General features: G+C 34.6%; 1 long non-coding RNA gene across 1 annotated transcript; it reads left to right on the top strand.

Annotated features, from left to right (window-relative positions):
- Positions 1–7: 7 nt before the first annotated feature.
- Positions 8–4544, top strand: LOC125062376. The gene is made up of 2 exons (XR_007119260.1): positions 8–1983; positions 2337–4544. It is a non-coding gene; the product is annotated as an uncharacterized LOC125062376 (long non-coding RNA).
- The last annotated feature ends 16072 nt before the right edge of the window (positions 4545–20616 follow it).

The following is a 20616-nucleotide window of genomic DNA, read 5'->3' as shown; positions in this document are numbered from 1 at the left end:
GTTTATTTCTTACATCTTATAAAACAAGATGTTAGATTAGATTAGGTTAGTTTCCTTACATGCAATTGTAAGACACATTGACAAATCGGTCGGTTACAACTTTCCTTGATTTTTCTTTTTAAGATAGCCTCATACTGATTCTTATCAGGAATTGAGGCTCCGCCTCAAATTTGAAACCTCAATTACATAGGTTTGGTTTGTTCATACTGAATTAACTTTCAGTAAAGTTGTTACTTGGAAGAGATTTTACTGTAGGTGGTCGCAACTCAGGATATTGCCTCATAACTGGTAGAGTAAATTCTGCTGAATATTGTAATCCTTAACCCTTTATAAACTTTTCTCCCGTGTGTGTGTGTGTGGCACACGGTGATACTATGGAATGCCCTCAGCCGCAAAGGTCAGCTGGAGTCGACGGGCAGAAATGTTGCCTGTTGATTCACAGTCTATACGCTGGACCACCGTTTTCCTGATTTCTTCTGTCATTGTTTACCGTATACTCACATGTTCGTTTAGTGTTACGTTGAAGATGTATTATATACTGAATGAAATAGAAAGTCATTCGCTTCGCCGTACGATGAAACAGAGCTAGACCAGTCATTTGGATGAGGAAAATCCATATCACCAGGTTCAATACAGGTTCTTCTTGATATTATTTTTGGAGCAAATGTTTCCACTCCAACAAGCTCAGTGGGGTTTTGAACACCCAAGTGAGGCACTACTATAAATTGTGCTTGTCAAATCGATACACTCTTCTGAACATGAAATAGTCATCAGTACTAAGTAAATCTGTATTAAGATTTACAGTTAATCTGTATTAAGAGAATTTGTGTACAACCAACAGTCATTTTCAGTATTTCATGAGCTAGGTGTGTCTTGCCATAGCCAGATGGACCCATCATTAAAAGTAGAACCCTCCAACCATTAATTATTATATTGGGTATTTCGCTCTCAACATTTATGCTATTTATCTCAATTTTTGTAGTTTTATTAGAATTATTTGAATGATTTCGACCATTTTATATCTGAGAGTAAGACATCTTTGATTCCAGAAGTATTCCATTCCTGTATCGATCACCAGGTTCAATACAGGTTCTTTTTGATATTATTTCTGGGGCAAATGTTTCCACTCCAACAAGCTTAGTGGGGTTTGGAACACCCAAAGTTAGACACCTGCGCCAATCGTTTGAATCCACGGTAGGTATGACAAATTGGTCGGTTACAACTTTCCTTGATTTTTCGTTTTCAAAGTTTTCTGCATCAGCCACCCCTTGTATGGTATTTTTTGAACTGAACAAAATTGGTTATTAGTTATGACAAATTCGATAATTTTACCCAGTTAACATCACAACCATCATTTTCAAAAATATTCCTCTATTATTTAAGCAAGGAATATATCTAAACATCTGTCTAAACACTTTGAGGTGCTGTTTATTAACACTACAAGTACAAGACCTACAAAGTAGTTTTACATATATCAGCCTAGATGTCTCTAGTAAAATAAAAGGTATTATTTTGATACATATTAAACAATGTTCCTCATTTTGGCATTGAAGTGTTCACTTAAATTAAATAAAAATAAAAAAGCATTTTATTTCTTACAGCTTATAAAACAAGATGTTAGATTAGATTAGGTTAGTTTGCTTACATGCAATTGTAAGACACATTGACAAATTGTTCGGTTACAACTTTCCTTGATTTTTCTTTTTAAGGTAGCCTCATACTGATTCTTATCAGGAATTGAGGCTCCGCCTTAAATTTGAAACCTCAATTACATAGGTTTCGTTTGTTCATACTGAATTAACTTTCAGTAAAGTTGTTACTTGGAAGAGATTTTACTGTAGGTGGTCGCAACTCAGGATATTGCCTCATAACTGGCGGAGTAAATTCTGCTGAATATTGTAATCCTTAACCCTTTATAAATTTTTCTCCCGTGTGTGTGTGTGTGGCTCACGGTGATACTATGGAAAGACCTCAGCCGCAGTGGTCAGCTGAAGTCATCAGTATTCAGTAAATGTTTATCTTGAATTTGTGTACAACAAACTGTCATTTGCAGTATTTCACGAGGTTGGTGTGTCTTGCCATAGCCAGATGGACCTCTCATTAGAAGTAGGACCCTCCAACCATTAATTATTATATTGGGTATTTCGCTCTCAACATCAACATTGACAAATTGATCGGTTACAACTTTCCTTGATTTTCTCTCTCAGGATATTGCCTCATAACTGGTGAAGTAAATTCTGCTGAATATTGTAATCCTTAACTCTTTATAAATTTTTCTCCCGTGTGTGTGTGTGTGTGGCTCACGGTGATACTATGGAAGGCACTCAGCCGCAAAGGTCAGCTGGAGTCGACGGGCAGAAATGTTGCCTGTTGATTCACAGTCTATACGCTGGACCACCGTTTTCCTGATTTCTTCTGTCATTGTTTACCGTATACTTACATGTTCGTTCATTGTAACGTTGAAGGTGTATTTATATACTGAATAAAATAGAAAGTCATTCGCTTCGCCGTACGATGAAACAGAGCTAGACCAGTCATTTGGATGAGGAAAATCCATATCACCAGGTTCAATACAGGTTCTTCTTGATATTATTTTTTGGAGCAAATGTTTCCACTCCAACAAGCTCAGTGGGGTTTTGAACACCCAAGTGAGGCACTACTATAAATTGTGCTTTTCAAATCGATACACTCTTCTGAACATGAAATAGTCATCAGTATTCAGTAAATGTTTATCTTGAATTTGTGTACAACAAACTGTCATTTGCAGTATTTCACGAGGTTGGTGTGTCTTGCCATAGCCAGATGGACCTCTCATTAGAAGTAGAACCCTCCAACCATTAATTATTATATTGGGTATTTCGCTCTCAACATTTATGCTATTTATCTCAATTTTTGTAGTTTTATTAGAATTATTTGAATGATTTCGACCATTTTATATCTGAGAGTAAGACATCTTTGATTCCAGAAGTAGGTATTCCATTCCTGTATCGATCACCAGGTTCGATACAGGTTCTTCTTAATATTATTTCTGGGGCAAATGTTTCCACTCCAACAAGCTTAGTGGGGTTTGGAACACCCAAAGTTAGACACCTGCGCCAATCGTTTGAATCCACGGTAGGTATGACAAATTGGTCGGTTACAACTTTCCTTGATTTTTCGTTTTCAAAGTTTTCTGCATCAGCCACCCCTAGTATGGTATTTTTTGAACTGAACTAAATTGGTTATTAGTTATGACAAATTCGATAATTTTACCCAGTTAACATCACAACCATCATTTTCAAAAATATTCCTCTATTATTTAAGTAAGGAATATATCTAAACATCTGTCTAAACACTTTGAGGTGCTGTTTATTAACACTACAAGTACAAGACCTACAAAGTAGTTTTACATATATCAGCCTAGATGTCTCTAGTAAAATAAAAGGTATTATTTTGATACATATTAAACAATGTTCCTCATTTTGACATTGAAGTGTTCACTTAAATAAAATAAAAATAAAAAAGCATTTTATTTCTTACAGCTTATAAAACAAGATGTTAGATTAGATTAGGTTAGTTTGCTTACATGCAATTGTAAGACACATTGACAAATTGGTCGGTTACAACTTTCCTTGATTTTTCTTTTTAAGGTAGCCTCATACTGATTCTTATCAGGAATTGAGGCTCCGCCTCAAATTTGAAACCTCAATTATATAGGTTTCGTTTGTTCATACTGAATTAACTTTCAGTAAAGTTGTTACTTGGAAGAGATTTTACTGTAGGTGGTCGCAACTCAGGTTATTGCCTCATAACTGGCGGAGTAAATTCTGCTGAATATTGTAATCCTTAACCCTTTATAACTTTTTCTCCCGTGTGTGTGTGTGTGGCTCACGGTGATACTATGGAAAGACCTCAGCCGCAGTGGTCAGCTGGAGTCGACGGGTAGAAATGTTGCCTAATGATTCACAATCTATACGCTGGACCACCGTTTTCCTGATTTCTTCTGTCATTGTTTACCGTATACTCACATGTTCGTTCATTGTAACGTTGAAGGTGTATTTATATACTGAATAAAATAGAAAGTCATTCGCTTCGCCGTACGATGAAACAGAGCTAGACCAGTAATTTGGATGAGGAAAATCCATATCACCAGGTTCAAATCAGGTTCTTCTTGATATTATTCCTTGGGCAAATGTTTCCACTCCAACAAGCTCAGTGGGGTTTTGAACACCCAAGTTAGGGACTACTATAAATTATGCTTGTCAAATTGATAAACTATTCTTAACCTTTCATTACTTCGCTTATACGAGTATTCTATTGCTCTACACGAGTGGTTAATATTGAGTAATGAGATGACCCAGGAACCGTACAAGATTCATGATGACATTGTGGTGGCTGTTGTGGCACTCCTGCTTCAGTATTAATGTCCCCTATGATACTCATAAGTCTATTAGCAGATTGCTTAACTAAAACAAATAATAATTTTTAAGTTTCTATTCGTCATAACTTCCATTATTGTTAATTTATATAATTGAGATTTTTAATTAAAAATATTCTGATAATAACTAGGTTTTTTATTTGTCGAGAGCTGACTTTATTGGTAAGTTTAGTCCTTTATTTATTAATTATTTATGATTGCACTTGTGTTTGCAAATTAGACGCTATAACATCATTCCCTATTATGTGACCATAGGTATGTTATCATATGTTTTTGCTATATGTATCCATTCATTTTACAAATATAATAATAAATTTAGCATAAACGTGATAAATTTGTTTTAAATACTTAATTAAACAGAATTATTATCGCTTGACATTCTTTTTATCGATAAAAAAATTGGAAAAGGTCAAAACTAGTCAAGACCAAATGTAGTAAAATAAAACATGAAAAATTTATGAAATTATTATTTTATATCATTTTTACGCATTCGGCGTAAGAAAATAAAGGATTAATAAGTGCTACTAATACTACTACTATTTTAGCGTTATTAGTTTATGTTACGCCACCGATAGAGGGCATAACAGATACCAATAAGGCTATAATATGTCTGGATAGTTTCTGTTATGCCACCAGAGGGCACTTTTGTCAAATTTTACGTTTGAAACAACTCAAATATTTCACTTTAATTTTGTTTTAAATATTACGTAGTAGGACCTACTACTTAGTACCTAATAAATCACTATATTACATATAGATGGCATTGCATATGAATAAAAATAGGTTATGGTTACCTAGATGGCGTTGCAGTCAATTTAAAAATTACTATTTTTGATAAGGGAGTGTGCTAAAGACAGTTGATTAGTCTTTCTTTTTTCATCACAGCGTAAACACAATTTGAAAGAAAGAGACGAATAAGTTGTAGTATGTGTTCTTGTAGCGGTTTTAGGAGATCTAAATAAAAAAGTGATAGCGATAAACATTAATAAAAAGGTCTATAATGCAAATTTCTTAATCGAGTTGGAATGCCGAAAAAACTTATGCAGAACATTAAACAACGGAAAGTTGCGTTCCTGGGCTATGTATTGCGTCATGACCTCTATCATCTCCTTTAATTAATAATATCTACTTAATAGGTAAAATTTGGGTAAACGGCGTGTAGAAGGAAGAAATCGTGGTTTCGCAACGTTGGGGATTCTACTGGTATTGCGACTGCGGAAGAGTTGCTGTATCCGGCACAGGACACACTCAAGAGAATGTCGGCGAACCTCCAGTTTTTACTAAAAATTTATATAAACATATACGTATTATCTATTTACTTTATACTATGCCTGGCGAACATGATAAGAAGCTATATGCAGCTATTAGTAGTCATTTCTAGTTCCATCAGAAATCTCTACTCGGACCTTGAAACGCTGCAATATTGAAAACTGTCACGTTTGCGATGTCAAATAAAATAACAGATTATCGAAACAGCACTCGTGCTGCGAATACTAAAGGTTATGGCCCAGCCGATTTGAGAACTTACTTCGAACTTTCGACTTTGTAAGTCATTGTTTAGAACGATTTATAGAAGACATTTCTTCTGACTTACATTTTTCATTATATATTTATAATAGGTGAATTTATACTACCTTACCTTTTTATTTGGTATTTCTACGTTTTAAATCAGCGAAATACTTACATTTATGAAGCGTCTGCAAATAATGTTATAAATTATAATTATCCATATATTTTTTACTATATGTTCACGAACCTTTAAGTTAAGATAGACAATTAATTAAAAAACCGCTAGACGAAGAGCGATTCGAATCGTCAACGAACAGTCACTTTCAGTGCGGCTTGATCCCTTGGCGTTGCGTAGAGATTAGGGGTCTCTCTGCATCTTCTACCGCATTGACCATGGAGAGTGTTCAGAGGAGTTTTTCGGACTAATACCTGCAGCTGAACCATCTGCTACCATCCGTATCACCGCGACGTTCGTCGTTCGACAACTGAGCGTTTCATAAGGTAGTTTTTGATGCGCACTACCACTATGTAGAAACAGCCGCCCACTGAAGTATTTCCGAACAAAAACTTGGGGTCCTTTAAAAAAAGAACGTACCAATAGGCCGGAAACGCACTTGCCTTCTGGCAATGTGAGTGTCCATGGTATCTAGTCTACTTAAATTTTTAGAGTAGTGTGGTATATTTGACAAGACGATATTATATTGTCTTTGAATAGAACAGTCACTTGACCCTGAATGTTAGAATCGTAGAAAATTCAGTTAATAATATAACGTAGACAACGACAAAAAATGAAATACCACAAATTTATTTGTTGTTAACGCACTAGTGGTCCCGGATTCGATTCTCAGCGAAACAATTGCTTCGTCTTAGGGTTTTAAAGGAGCACACATTTTTGATCGAGTTAAGCGTATAATAGCCCTTGATACAGTCAATTAGACCTCGAATATTTAAGGTACACCTGTAAACTCACTGCGTGACCGGCATCATCAAACACGAATAAAATTGCCAATTTCACCTCGTCTTTTATCTTATTTACGTAAAGAAAATTTTAAAAGCTACACGTAGTGAAAATATCATGGGGTTGTTAAATGTAGATTTTAGCTACGTGCTCGAAATTATTATTGGTTGTATAAAATGGCCCCAGAGATCTAGCTGCATTTTTGAGTTTCGAATTTTTATTTAACCCACTTAAAATTGTTTTTCGGATAGTCTGACACTAACTAGCGCTTTAGTTAGCGCGCTCAGATTACATATTTTGTATCTATTATACATTTTTTATTGCCAAAAATCATCAATTCAGTGCTTAGTTGGATTGATTTATTTTTAAGAGTAAAGAGAAATTAAGCCTCGTCTGGTCGCTTCGTTTACCAACTGAAATACTAAATATTGGGATATTTATTTTATATATATTTTTTTAAATATATTTCAATCTAAAATATAAGTTAGTAAAATATGATAAGGATTTGTAAACTTGTTATTATCAGTTTTTCAGTAATTTCAATTATCCTGAAGAAAAAATACTACAAAGAGAGTATAATTTGGTTGGTAAAAATTACATACTTATAAAAGTTTCCATAACGGCTAAGTGTTAAAATGAGGGTAGCATATTTCACACCGATGTAAAAACATTCAATTCATTGTAACTCATAAATTCATTTACTTTCCGACAAGAAATAAAAGCCATTGCGAAGTTTTCTTGCATCCAAATTGTGCCTGGGAGGCTTTTCAATTCAACTTTCGTAAGAACAATTCGTGGGAGAAATAAGAATAAATATAATATTAACGTTAATATCATATTATTTCATCTTCAATAATGTCATATTTTTTATTCATATAACTATAGTGTACATGAGTGGTTTATTCTCTCTTGACCTAATTAGCATGTAATTTTTTTAAATTATAATTATGTTCTACACATTTAAAACAAAAACAACTGTTGTTTACTGTTGATGTTTTCAAAGACACTCGTAGATAGCGAAGTAAATGTATCAAAATACGTTTAACGAAATTCACAAGTTGGTTCGTGTGTTTTATATTAATACGTGAAGCGGACATTAATTCAAAATAATTCTTTTCATCGGAAAGCGAAGCGAGGACCTCGGGGGTTTCTACACGTTACCAACTAAGCTTGTTGTATTTGTAATACGGTAAAAGTAACGGTGAGTTTCTAGGTAGTTCTTCTTGTTATTCTGATTAGGTGGGAGCTTGTAGTTTATTGTTTATCAGAATGCCAAATCATAAAATGACTGCTTCACGACTGATTTGACAGCGACCGCCGATGCGAAAAGTGAGTTACAGAATCGCAGGGCAGTCTTAATTTATTTTCTGGCATTAAATCGAAATTTAATGGCATTTCTGGCAGTGTATCACCTAACATCAGGCGAGAGTCCTTCCCGCATCCAGTTCTATAAAAAAGTTATATTTTTACATAGATTAATTTATATTTCCTATTCATATTTATTTTCTTCGTTACTTATACGAGAACTTCCCGCAGTAACATTAAATATTCTACTTACCAACTGCCAATTATTCTTACAGAGGTACAATTTTTTATGTATCACAAAAGTACGGCAATCACTTGTTATAATTCAAATAGTATAAAAAAATATTTAAATGATTTGCTGTATTGCCGTACTATACTTATCTGTAATAAGACGCAGAAGTACTTCAACTGAAGACAAGACTCCATAACCCACTCTGATTTAGATATTGGAAATGTATTACTGGTAATAAATAGTACTCGAACAAACAGATGTAGAGACAATCCACGTATCTCTCCATAAAACCGTATACATGGTTTTTTTTTACTCACCTGATGTTAAGTGACACCGCCGACCATGGAAATTGGAACTGCCAGAAGGCTCGCATGCGCGCTGCCGGCCTTTTAGAAGTGGTACGCTCTTTTCTTGAAGGACCGAAGATAAGTCGAATATTTATAAATAAGTTTAAGATTTCCAAGATATACCTGTTCAGAAACAATCAGTAATTCAATTGCGTCCGTTTCCGGCTAGTACCTACTGATGCAGTAATGTAAGTATAAAGATAAGATAATGCTTATAATCAATACTTGATAACATTTATTATTTGTTTAGGAAATAGTTTCGCGTATATCAGTCTGTATCTATAAGAATAATTCGTTGGTCAACTATACTTTGTAGAAATATATATATAAATTGAATTTAATATACACTTAGTACTAATTACTTAGTTGTACTTACATTCACTATTTAAATAAATTGTAAAAGGTTAACTTAAAAGGGTAGCTTATCGCGCCAATTTGCGTCGTAATTAACCCTTGATTCAACAGTGACAACAACAATAAACCCATATTAAACCACTGCTTATAACCAAAGTCATAATGAACGCTCAAAGTATTAATTAATTACATATTGCAAAATGTTAAAATTTTGTAGTCCGAAATAAGTCTTTATAAACTAGAAGTTACACATTTACTCATTCACTAACATGCACCCACACACAGGCGGGTCGAAAACAGTTGAAAAAGCAAAAATATTTAAAAAAAGATCTAATTTAATTATAATTGCCTATCCAGTACGCTCTTCACAGAGCGGTCGTGATCGCTATGAAGTAGTGGTAATTGAAGAAGCAGATGTGATGCGCTTCACGATGTTTCGCCATCGTTGCCTATTAGATCTCTCAATTAAATATATTTTTATACAATTTTACTATTAAGTTTGTTATGGAAGAGCTAGGGACACTGACACAGGTATTTCTTTTCTAAAACGGGTTCCCAAATCTTACACATCATAATGCATTGTAGTCAAATGAAGAAACACATTTATTCATTCGAAATACTGGCTATTTATAGATTTTGGTACTGGTGTCTAATATCACACAAAAACCTGTATGCATGCGTTGGAAGTAAACCAACTGTAACTACTTTTATATAAAATTACAAGATAATTCGATTCGTTCCATTTTGGTAAAAGCCTTCAAATCGCAGAACCCCGATACAATGTTGTAAAGGCCTTTGAAATAACATTTCACTTTGTTTATTCTTTAATACTGATAGTACCGTCGAATTAAGCTGCGAATTTACGACATCACATGATGCAATCAAGATGAAAGCCTTGTTGAAGGATAGTCATGTCTGTTCGTATAGATGACTGAATTTTTTAAATATCCCAACAAAAATACTTCTATAGATTTTTAGGTTATTGTATGACAAGGATCCTTTACCTTTTATTAGACGTTTGTGGTTAAAAATAAATATTAAATAATAGAGGCTTGTATAAGGTTCGATCCATTCAATCTTATAGTAGACCCTCAATAATTTTTATGCCAAGTAGACGTAGCTAATTCAACTATCCTTAGCTTTCATTGTATTTTACCCATATTGATTGTGGATGTCAACAGGCTGGCAGGAATCGGACAATCGGACGAATATTGCCTGTAATTATGAAAATGTTTTTATCAATCGAACTGACTTTGGGATAAAATAACAATTTCATGTACTTAATGTAAAATTCGTAATATATTACAGTAAATTAATGGATCCTAGATTATGTATTGAATCCATATTGATCTATTGAGCGGTTTCCATGGGTCGCACTAAGAGGCTGTTGAAGAAGATTTTATCTTGCCTATTGTACGTACAAGTAAGCCCTATTGAATGAATGAGTGCATTCTTGTATCGTTTCTAAGATCCACTCAATTGGCTTATTTCTCTCGTGAACCCTTTGGAAAATAAATTGTTGAATGCAACCATAAATTATTAGCAAAATAGAATAATACTTGAGTTCGATGCTCGTTTTTATTTCAAGAAATTGCAATTTGTGTTTGTGAATTATTAAAGGACTATTATCGGGACGACTTATGTATAATTTATCCATTTTGAAGTTGTTGAATGCATGAAATCTGTCATCCAATTATCAGTAGTCGCAGATATGGGGCTAATGACTTAAATTAAACAATAATAATAATAAAATAAACACTAACGAGAATTAAAAAACAACCACCCACGTTTTCTGAAAAGCACTGAAAGTGCGATCGAATTAGGTAAATAATCTAATGAACCCGTGTTTTGTTTAACTAGAACTCGCGTAAACGAAAAACAATATAAAGTCTTCTTATAAAATCAACTTTATAAATAAGAATATTATTTCCTGGCGCACCTTCTGTGTAAAAATGGTTCACGAGAAATTCATCGGAAAAAATATTAAAGCAATTTATTGTCATCATTGTTTTTAGACAGTTTAATAAACAATATAAATATGAGGGATACATATATTAATAGCTAAAAAATATAATACAATAACTAAAATATATTATTAAAAGGAGTCCCTTTAGGCAAGGTTCCGAAGATACTGGCAGCGTTCCCCCTTTGAATAGCTAGACTAATTCTTTGTCCGAGGTAGCTGCCAGCACTTTGGTCTCCTGTTTAGTAACATGTGTACAAAAAAATTACCTGTGTGTAAAAAAAAAAAAACAATGGGTGGCAGCACCACTGGATTATTATTATTAGTTGGTACTGTACCATACGTGTATTTGAGGTGTACTGTACCACACGGGTTTCAGGTATTTTCTATAAAAAATCTGGACCTATCCAGGAGTGGGATAAATTTAATTTGTTTTTATATTTTTAAAGTAGATGTGATCTATAATCGCTCCAGACTATGTTAGAATTTATTCGTATTGTAAACTATTTTATTTCAAAAATCCTTTCGAAATACATATTATTTGTACTAAGGGTTGTAATAATCGGTCGCTTCACAGTATTAATTTTAAACTTTGTCGAAACCACTTTGGAGGGATGACAACTAGAGTTTACGGCATAACCGAATCATAATTAGGATTTTTAGGGTCTAATGACTTTGGATTTATAGCAAAGTTCGCTTGTAGGTTTATTGATTTTGATTTATTGAGAGTTAAGAATTAAAAAAGGTTGGATTTCGGTTCCTTGATTGTATAGTTTTATAGGAATAAAGTGATTATGTTCCTCACAACGTTGAAGATACTCGTATAGTTTTAGGAAAATTATACATATAACGGACATTGAAATTTATTTTGTGTCTCGTTCATTCTATATATTTTGTATTATAAAAACTTACAACCCCGATGTCGATAACTTACAAAAGATATTTACTGTATTTTCCGCCAAAACTACACCAAAAACATAAATCTAATTTTTATTAACTAAAATCACTCATTAATACACTTCTAACTTCTTAAAAGACTTGAAGCAAGGCATAATGTGAAGCTCAAGTCTGAACGCGATAGAGGCTCAATGTGGACGAGCTCTACCCCATCTAGGGGCCTAAGGTTATTAAGTCCAGCCTTGTGATTCTGTAACTCACTTTTCGAACTCAAAACAATTAGCTACAAAGAGGGACCTTATGACAATGCCAAATCGTAAAATGACTGCTTTACGACTGATTTGAGCGCGACCGCCGCTGTGAATACCGCTGTGTGAGTTCGAAAAGTGAGTTACAGAATCGCAAGGCTGTAAGTCAACCAGGAAGGTTGAGTCACCGTATTTAAATTATTGAAAATACCCGCAAGGGTTTCACTGGTTTATTATAAAACTACCATAACGAGTTCGTGCGATCACGGATTTATTGTCTTGTGTGTGTGTCTATTTTGTTCGTGAGCCAATATCCGTCGACCACAGTAAATACGTTCTCGCATCACTAACTGCTGTCACTGAAATGACAGTTGCTGTAAAACAAGCAACACGTCGGGGCAGGTTTAATTTTATTTTATATAAAACGATTTAGAAAATTTTTAAAGGATTTTTTTTGTTATTTTTTCCACGTAAATGGCACTACAGTACAAATGTATGAAAGTGACTTCTTCTTTAGTATAGTTGGTATGTCTCTGTAAAAGAGTGGAAAACACGATAACAAAAACTATACTTAGTCCACGTTTTATTATAAGGCCGTAAAAGTTTGAAGACCATACATCAGACGTCAAAGTTACCCCTATTTTTCCCGTCGGGAATCCACTTACTGAAAACTAGACTTTTATAAAAGCGTGTATAAAGAGCATTGCGGCTAAGTGTCTCGTTGGTCTTCAGAGTAAAATTGCACTTAGTGCGGTTAGGATGGGTGTCTGATACCAATGTTACGATTTATTCTAGTAATCTATACTTTAACTAGTTCTTTTATCCTTTTCGACGTGACAACGTCTTATAAATCGATGGAGCCGGCTGTACGCACGAAAAAACATGACTCATGCTGCGTTACCTCGCTCTGAGGCGTTCCATTTAAGGCTTGAAGTGCAAGCGAGGGCGCGAAGCGACAATCGGACTCCGCGCTCTTCAGCGTTCGACATCTGTCTCTCTCCTACTTGAGTGAGCGATTCATGACGTTGTCACGTTCAACTATCGTCAGTAAACCGACTTTACAGACAACCGATTTTTTCTGTAGGTTTTCTTGGGGAGGCAAGTCTCAGATTTTACTCTGTAAACATTGTTCAGTTCATGAAGGGGATCGCCATTAAGAACTGGTGTCTTCCAATTCACCAATGACTACAATATCTGACTGTGACAAAAAACCTCAGGACGAGAGAGTAGAGAACAGCAATACCTATTGGTAGGTATTGACAATTTGATAATATGCACTTGGACAGTCAAAAGCTGTATGTGTACATTTTAGTATACTTGATGAAGTATTGGTAAAGTACATATTGAAGCTTTTCTTCTGAGAAACCTCCATACAACATTGGTGACAAATAATCTGATCGCCGGGACACTACAATTGCAAGTTGCAGGATTATTTTTACATTTCCACAAGCATGTAGCGCATTGTGATATAAAATCTTTTAAGAAGCTTGAGCATGAGGCTTACAGATTTTCGTTCTATATTTTATTGTGATTCAAGATTGTGTTTCGTTTTATAAGTATATATATATTTACGCTATACACAAAGTGATTAATGGTGAATATTAATCGTTATTTGAAAATGATAAGGCTTTTTCATTTATGTTCATATTATAATTTTGTTTTAAAAAGCAATACAATTTAAAATTGTACCATTTTGCCTATGATAAATTTACTAATAAACGCAATTTTTCAAATAAGAATAAACGCGGACCCAACAATATGATGATATGCATAGCTAAAATTTTTTTTGTAGATTATGTGAAGTGTATTAAAAAAATCTCTGTGATCAGTTCATAGAACGCCTTACGCCGAACGTCGTAGGTGAAAGACACTAGACCGCGCGGAAGTTCACCTACGCGTTAGACTCATCAGATCAAGTCTGCCGTAGACGTTCCACTTAATGAGTGCACCAGGCTGACCTATAATAGGCAACGATTTAGATATTGCCGACACCCATCACGAATAGTAAAATGATTACAGGCGATTTTAGGGTGCGATTTAATGATTTTTTTTTAGAAGGAAGTTGAAGGAAGAGCGGCGTTTCAGCGTGTGACTCTCATTTCTGAGGTCGTAGGCTCGGTTTCCGGCTGTGCACCGATGGACTTTATTTGTATGTGCGCATTTAACGTTTCCGCGAACGGTGAAGGAAAAAATCGTGAGGAAACCGGATTGCCTTAGACTCAAAAAGTCGACGGCGTGTGTCCGGCACAGAAGGCTGATCACCTACTTGCCTATTAGATTGACAAACGATCATGAAACAAATACAGAAATCCGTATAACAGACCTAAAAAGGTTATAGCGCCACTGTTTTTTTAATTAGTTTTCTATGATTTTTAAATATTTTATATATGTGGTGGATGTGAGTATAGGTGATAGTTCTACGACCAAATAAATGTGGCTGATATAGCTGGACATACTAACAACATACATAACAAATTCAAAAATAGTTGTTGTTTCTCTGATACCTGTTTTTTACATCTTATGGTTGTTTTATTCTAAGTAGATATCTATATGTTTTTCGCCGGATCAATCTGTGTTCTACGCGTGAACCACTAAGCGATGGCGGCAAATCTCCAATAAAATAATTACACGAAGAGTAGAAATGACGAGTTTCCGCCACGAAAAGGCTATAAATAAACGAAGACAAATATTAGAAGATCTTATTTGCATAATACTTCTTTCAACCGAAGGAATCGAACTTAGTCGAATTTGCAATGGAAATATATTTTTATTTCCCCTTTGAGATACATAAAGAGCTGGATTGTCAATTGATTAAAGATATTAAACGCGTATTGCTCTTCTTTTTTCTATCATATTTTTCAATGTTATTAAAATAAATAATACGCAATACTAAATGTATAATGCGCGAATTCGGCCCCACATGGAGTACTGTTTTCACCTCTGGGCGGGAGCTCCCCAGTACCAGCTCCTTCCACTTGACCTTATACAACGAAGATTGGTTCAAATCGTCGACAACCAATCCCTCTCGGAGCGACTTGGAGATGGAGAGTTAAGAGGTTGTTCGGATTACCTGCAACTGAGTGTCATCATCGGACTTCGAGGCAGAAGACGAAATTCCACCCGTATCACCTCGACGTCCGTTGTTCCACAACTGAGTGTTTCTATGGTAGATTTTGCAGCGCACCACCACTATGTGGAACCAGCTGCCCACTGAAGTATTTCCGAACCAATTATACTTAGGGTGCTTCAAGAAAAGAGCGTACCAATTCTTAAAAGGCCGGCAGAGCGCTTGCGAGATTTCTGGCAGTGCGAGTGTCCATTGGCGGCGGTATCACTTAACATCAGGTGAGCTCGTTTGTTCTATAAAAAAAACTTCACTTCAATAAGATTGCTGGTTTCCCCGATTTTTACTGTATAAGTAAGTGTTTATTACATATAGAAAATACCCATCAGTGCATAGAACGATAAACATACTTAAAACGCTTCTATTTCAAAATCAATGTCTTCGTTTTATTTTGCCCACTTACTCGAGAAAAACCTTATGCCTCAATAGAGAGCGTACGCTTGACTTGGAACTTTAATTTTATTGATAGGTTGTTGGTCGATATTCACTCATTGCCCAGGGCCACTTAGCTCTGTCCGTCATGTGCATATTGCATTCCCAATGAAATTTCAATTCAAGTAAAACTGACTGTCAATGTCTGATATTCAATAATGATTCCGATTAGCTCGTGGCTTGTTTAATCGAACAACGTTCGTATAAAGGGTACTGCGTCTATAAATATATGAACTTTTAGACAAACTTACTTTTTCTTTAACGGATAAGGATTATCCGTTTCAAATTTTATAAGACAAATATAAGGTATTTTTTGATGTGATAACGTCTTTAAAATCGTTTTAGTCGGGTGACATGTTCAGAAACTTGTGTCACACCAAAACCTCACGAGCGCGATCGCAGGTATAACGAGAGAGAGACGGACCGATCTCCCGTCTCATCTCGAGCGCTGCCAGTCATTCCGTGAATGTATGAAAAAAATGTATATCATAGTCGAATAAGTAAACTTGTCATTTTACACCCGAAATTTATCATCAAAAGTGTGAATAAAACGATAGATGTAATTTAAAATTTGAAAAAATTGTTATCTTCATTAATTCCTTACTTCCCAAAAACTTATATCACCAATAAGACGTTATCACGTAAACATCTCGATCGTAAACCTACTTTACAAACAACCAATTTTTTTTAGATAATTACTTATTTCGAAGGCTTTCCAGCAACCGTGGTTTCAGGAAGACACGCGTGGGACCTTTTTCTTTAATAAACAAAATATCATAAAGCAATAACATAAAACTGAGTTTTGATAGGATTAAAAATCGTATATTTTTATTATTATTAATTAATTTATACATTTTTGTTTATGGAACTCAGTTTTTGTTATGATTAAAAAATTTTCACGCTAACATGTTATGACATTACTTTTAACTACTATCCTTTCATATTAAACTCGAAACAATTATTAAACGAGTTTCACATACTCGTTTTCAGTTAAACGTCAGAGAGTCCCATGTAAAAGAATTTGTTAGCGTCATAACTTTTGTATACACTTTTATTGGAAAAAATATGAATCGCGAACTTTATAGTGCAAACAAATTCTATAGCACAGCTTGAAAATGAAATTAATTGTACATTCAACGCACTGTCTGAGTGAAGCTTATTCAATCTGAGTTGAGCAACAAGTCTATTGAAATGTTTGTTTGTCTAACAACCTGTTGGGTAGTGTGGATAATATGATTGTAAGAAAAATATTCATACAATTGTCTTCAAATTTACGTTAAGATAATTAATACAAGGACTCTATTCTATTTTTTTTAAACGGGCTGGAGGCTCACCTGATTTTAAGTGATACCGTACTGCCAGAATACTCGTAAGCGCGCTGCCGGCCTTGTAACAATTGTCTTATCTTGAAGGACCCATAGTCGAATTGGTTCGGAAATACCTCAGTGAGCGGCTCGTTCCACATAGTGGTGGTGCGCGGCAGAAATTGCCTTAAGAAACGCTCATTGCTGGAACGACGGACGTCAAGGTGATACGGCTGGTATTCTGCCTTGACGTCCGATGATGATATTCTATGTATTACGTGTCTTGTACGTTCAATAGGACAGATGCATACTGTTTTGTATGTGGGTTCTGTCGGTGTTTACTAGCCGAAAACAATTTTTCGTCAGGATTGAACCGAGAACTAAATTGATATGTCAGAAAAATATAATGACTTGTCTTTTAGTCTAATTCTGATAGAAGGCCACACTTTTTCCGGAATAATAACAATACTACCTAGTTTAGTCATATCTATGCCAAAAAATAATACTGAATTAACGAATAATTATCGCAATACAGCGAGAAAATGCTTAAAGCTGCACTGCCAGAGGGCCAAACTTTTTAAATTTGTTTTAATTTTCCATTAATAAATTTTTAATCATTATTATTATTACAATGTAGTGAAGAATATTGTAAATAATGTGCATTTGTGTGCTTTTTCACTCTTTTAAATATCCATTGTAATCATAAAAGTTTGAACTACGGCGCCTATTCGGTTCTTCCTAAAAAATTTATATACTTGACCGCAAAGAGGTATTGTAATTGTCAAATGATTAAACGAATATTCACGTATATTTATGTTCAAAACGAGTTCACAACAGGTTCAATCTACTTGGTCATTGCAAGTAATCAGTTCGTGGTGCGTACAACCAATTGTTCGAAGATTGGTGTTTGCGCCGCCGTATTTTAATTAGTTCCTCGTTCTAGTTTAATCGTCGCTTGGAAAACTAAATGGCCGTTTCATAAGCTGTTGTAATGACTCTATATAAAGATACAATATTAAATATTTTAGTGAAGACTGATAAACGAATGAAACATTTATTAATATTATATAATATATATATAATATATATATATAATATATATATATATTATATATTATTAGTTTATATAACTGTGAACTTATTTTTTAAACATTGGGTAAACTTTGTATACCATTGAGTTATTCAGGCTTTAACGTTTTTAACGTGGCATTAAAAATAGATTAATGTAGCCTTTTTATAATTATACTACAAAGTTCAGAGATATTAAAATATCAGTAAATATGTGTATAAATATTTAAGTGCAAAAGAATATCAATTTTCGAATTCTCTTTCAGTTAGTGTAGTCACAAGCGAATCGAAAACTAACAGTGGACTAGACGCTAACGATAGCTCATAAGTTAGAATCTAAAACCGGTGCCAAAAGCAAACAAATTATTTTCGTTATGGTTCCTTTATATCCAACCACTGATCTGTATTTATATAATTATTAACACTTTGTTGAAAGTATACATAAATATAGTACAATTAAAATAATTGACTAAAAAGGAGGGAGGGAAACTGGCGGCCGGCTTTCGATCTCTTCCAGGCAACCACTATGAGAATAAAAAAAATATATGAAGAAGTGCAAATCTTCATAAGTCATATTAGACAAAACTAATGGAACAAAGTAAATCAATTAATAATAATTAAAAAAAGACACATGAAATGGATAAAGCGCACATGAATCACAATAATTTCAGATCAGTACGAAAGTTACGTTAAGGGATACGATGTGGACTGGTAACGCTTGCACAGTAGAGATTTATAGAAAGATACAGAAGGAGCTTAGAAGATAGGGATGGGAGCCATTGTATTGTATTAGAGATTATTTGGCTCCGGATTAAATTTTAAGCGAATAATTATGGCGCTATTTTAGACAGCTGATTGACAATGACAGCTGACAATTGACTCGGTTGATGTAGACTCACAAAATACGTTATATAAAAATATATCGTAACTTTACATTTACATAATTACGTGTTGTTCATTCTAAATCTATGAAATCCCATAACCCTAACTGTGTATATGTAATAGAAACATTGACATTTCAGTTTCAGGATTACGTAACTTGCACACCCATGAGGCAATCTGTGGGTGATTTTAAACACTTATTTATGTTTAAAGATTTTATTTGATTCGCTCTTATTCGTGAAACGCCCTGATACAGGAAAATATTAGTTTCGTACCTACTGTTTCAATTAATCTGTTTCTATTAAATTTTTAATGAATTACAATTAATTAGAGAAAACGTCATGTTAATAAAATATAAATCGCTTGCATTATTTTGTCAAAAGCCATGTTCAAATCATATTTAGCATTTACCAATTTAATAGCACGGCCGGTAGATATTAAATTTCTCATATCCATTTCCAGGAATCGTTTAAAATAAATTCTTATATCGTACTTTAATATCGGTCTTTCTATGTTTGTAACAAGATATTGACTACGCTTGCATATAAAAATGGATTAGTTTAAAATAACAAAGAGAATTAAATAGTAAAGAGAGTAGAGCAACTGTTTACAAAATTATACACTACTGTATTGTAAATTGTTTGACTCGAGTAAATTGCAAAGTCTATTACTGAGAAATTTATAGTAGAGCTTACAGATATTCCGAGTATTTTGAGTTCCGAGAATTTTGAGTTCCGAGTATTTTGAGTTCCGAGTATTTTGAGTTCCGAGTATTTTGAGTTCTGAGTATTGTTATGCTCGTTAACTCGAACATTTCATGTTACATCGATTGGAGTGTTACTCAATGTTATTATCTGTGTACCCGTTCGTTTGGCAAACAGAAGGAAATGAAAATCTGCCCGGACAATGCAGTGAGTACGTGAGCGTTTCATAGGATTAGGTTGTGTACAAACAATCCACGATAGCAAAAAGGGTCACTAAACATAATCGCGTGGCTTTGATAATTCGATTTCATTTCCTTCGATGGCTTTCGTTTTATGAAAGGAATTGTGTGGAGTTGCTCTTCGGATTTAGAACGTTAACTAAGGTGTTTTTTTTATGTAATAGGAGGCAAATAGGCAGGAGGCTTATCTGATCTCAAGGGCCTTATCACACTGGCGATTTGCGAGCGATTTGAAAGCGACGCGATTGCGCAGCGTGCATGCAATTTTGTACACTCGCCCATCCAGCCCCACCTCAGTCAGTCAGTCGTAACTGATACGGCCTTAACTGATTCCGCCGCCAATGGACACTCACATTGCCAGAATGCTCGCAAGTAAGTTGCCGGCCTTTTAAGAATTGGTACGCTCTTTTCTTGAAGGTCCCTAAGTTGAATTGGTTCGGAAATACTTCTACTAATTCTACATAGTGGTGGTGCGCGGCAAAAACTGGCTTAAGAAACGCTCAGTTGTGGGACGAAGAACGTCGACGTGATACAGATGGTATGATTGGGATGGATTTGTATTCTGCCTTGACGTCCGGTGATGAAACTCAGCTGCAGGTATTAGTCCGAACAACTCCTCTGAATGGAGAGTCC

Source organism: Pieris napi, chromosome Z (genome assembly GCF_905475465.1).
Source record: "Pieris napi chromosome Z, ilPieNapi1.2, whole genome shotgun sequence".
Lineage (NCBI taxonomy): Eukaryota > Metazoa > Arthropoda > Insecta > Lepidoptera > Pieridae > Pieris > Pieris napi.
Note: the sequence above shows the minus strand (reverse complement) of the source record. Positions and strands in the feature narration are given on the sequence as shown.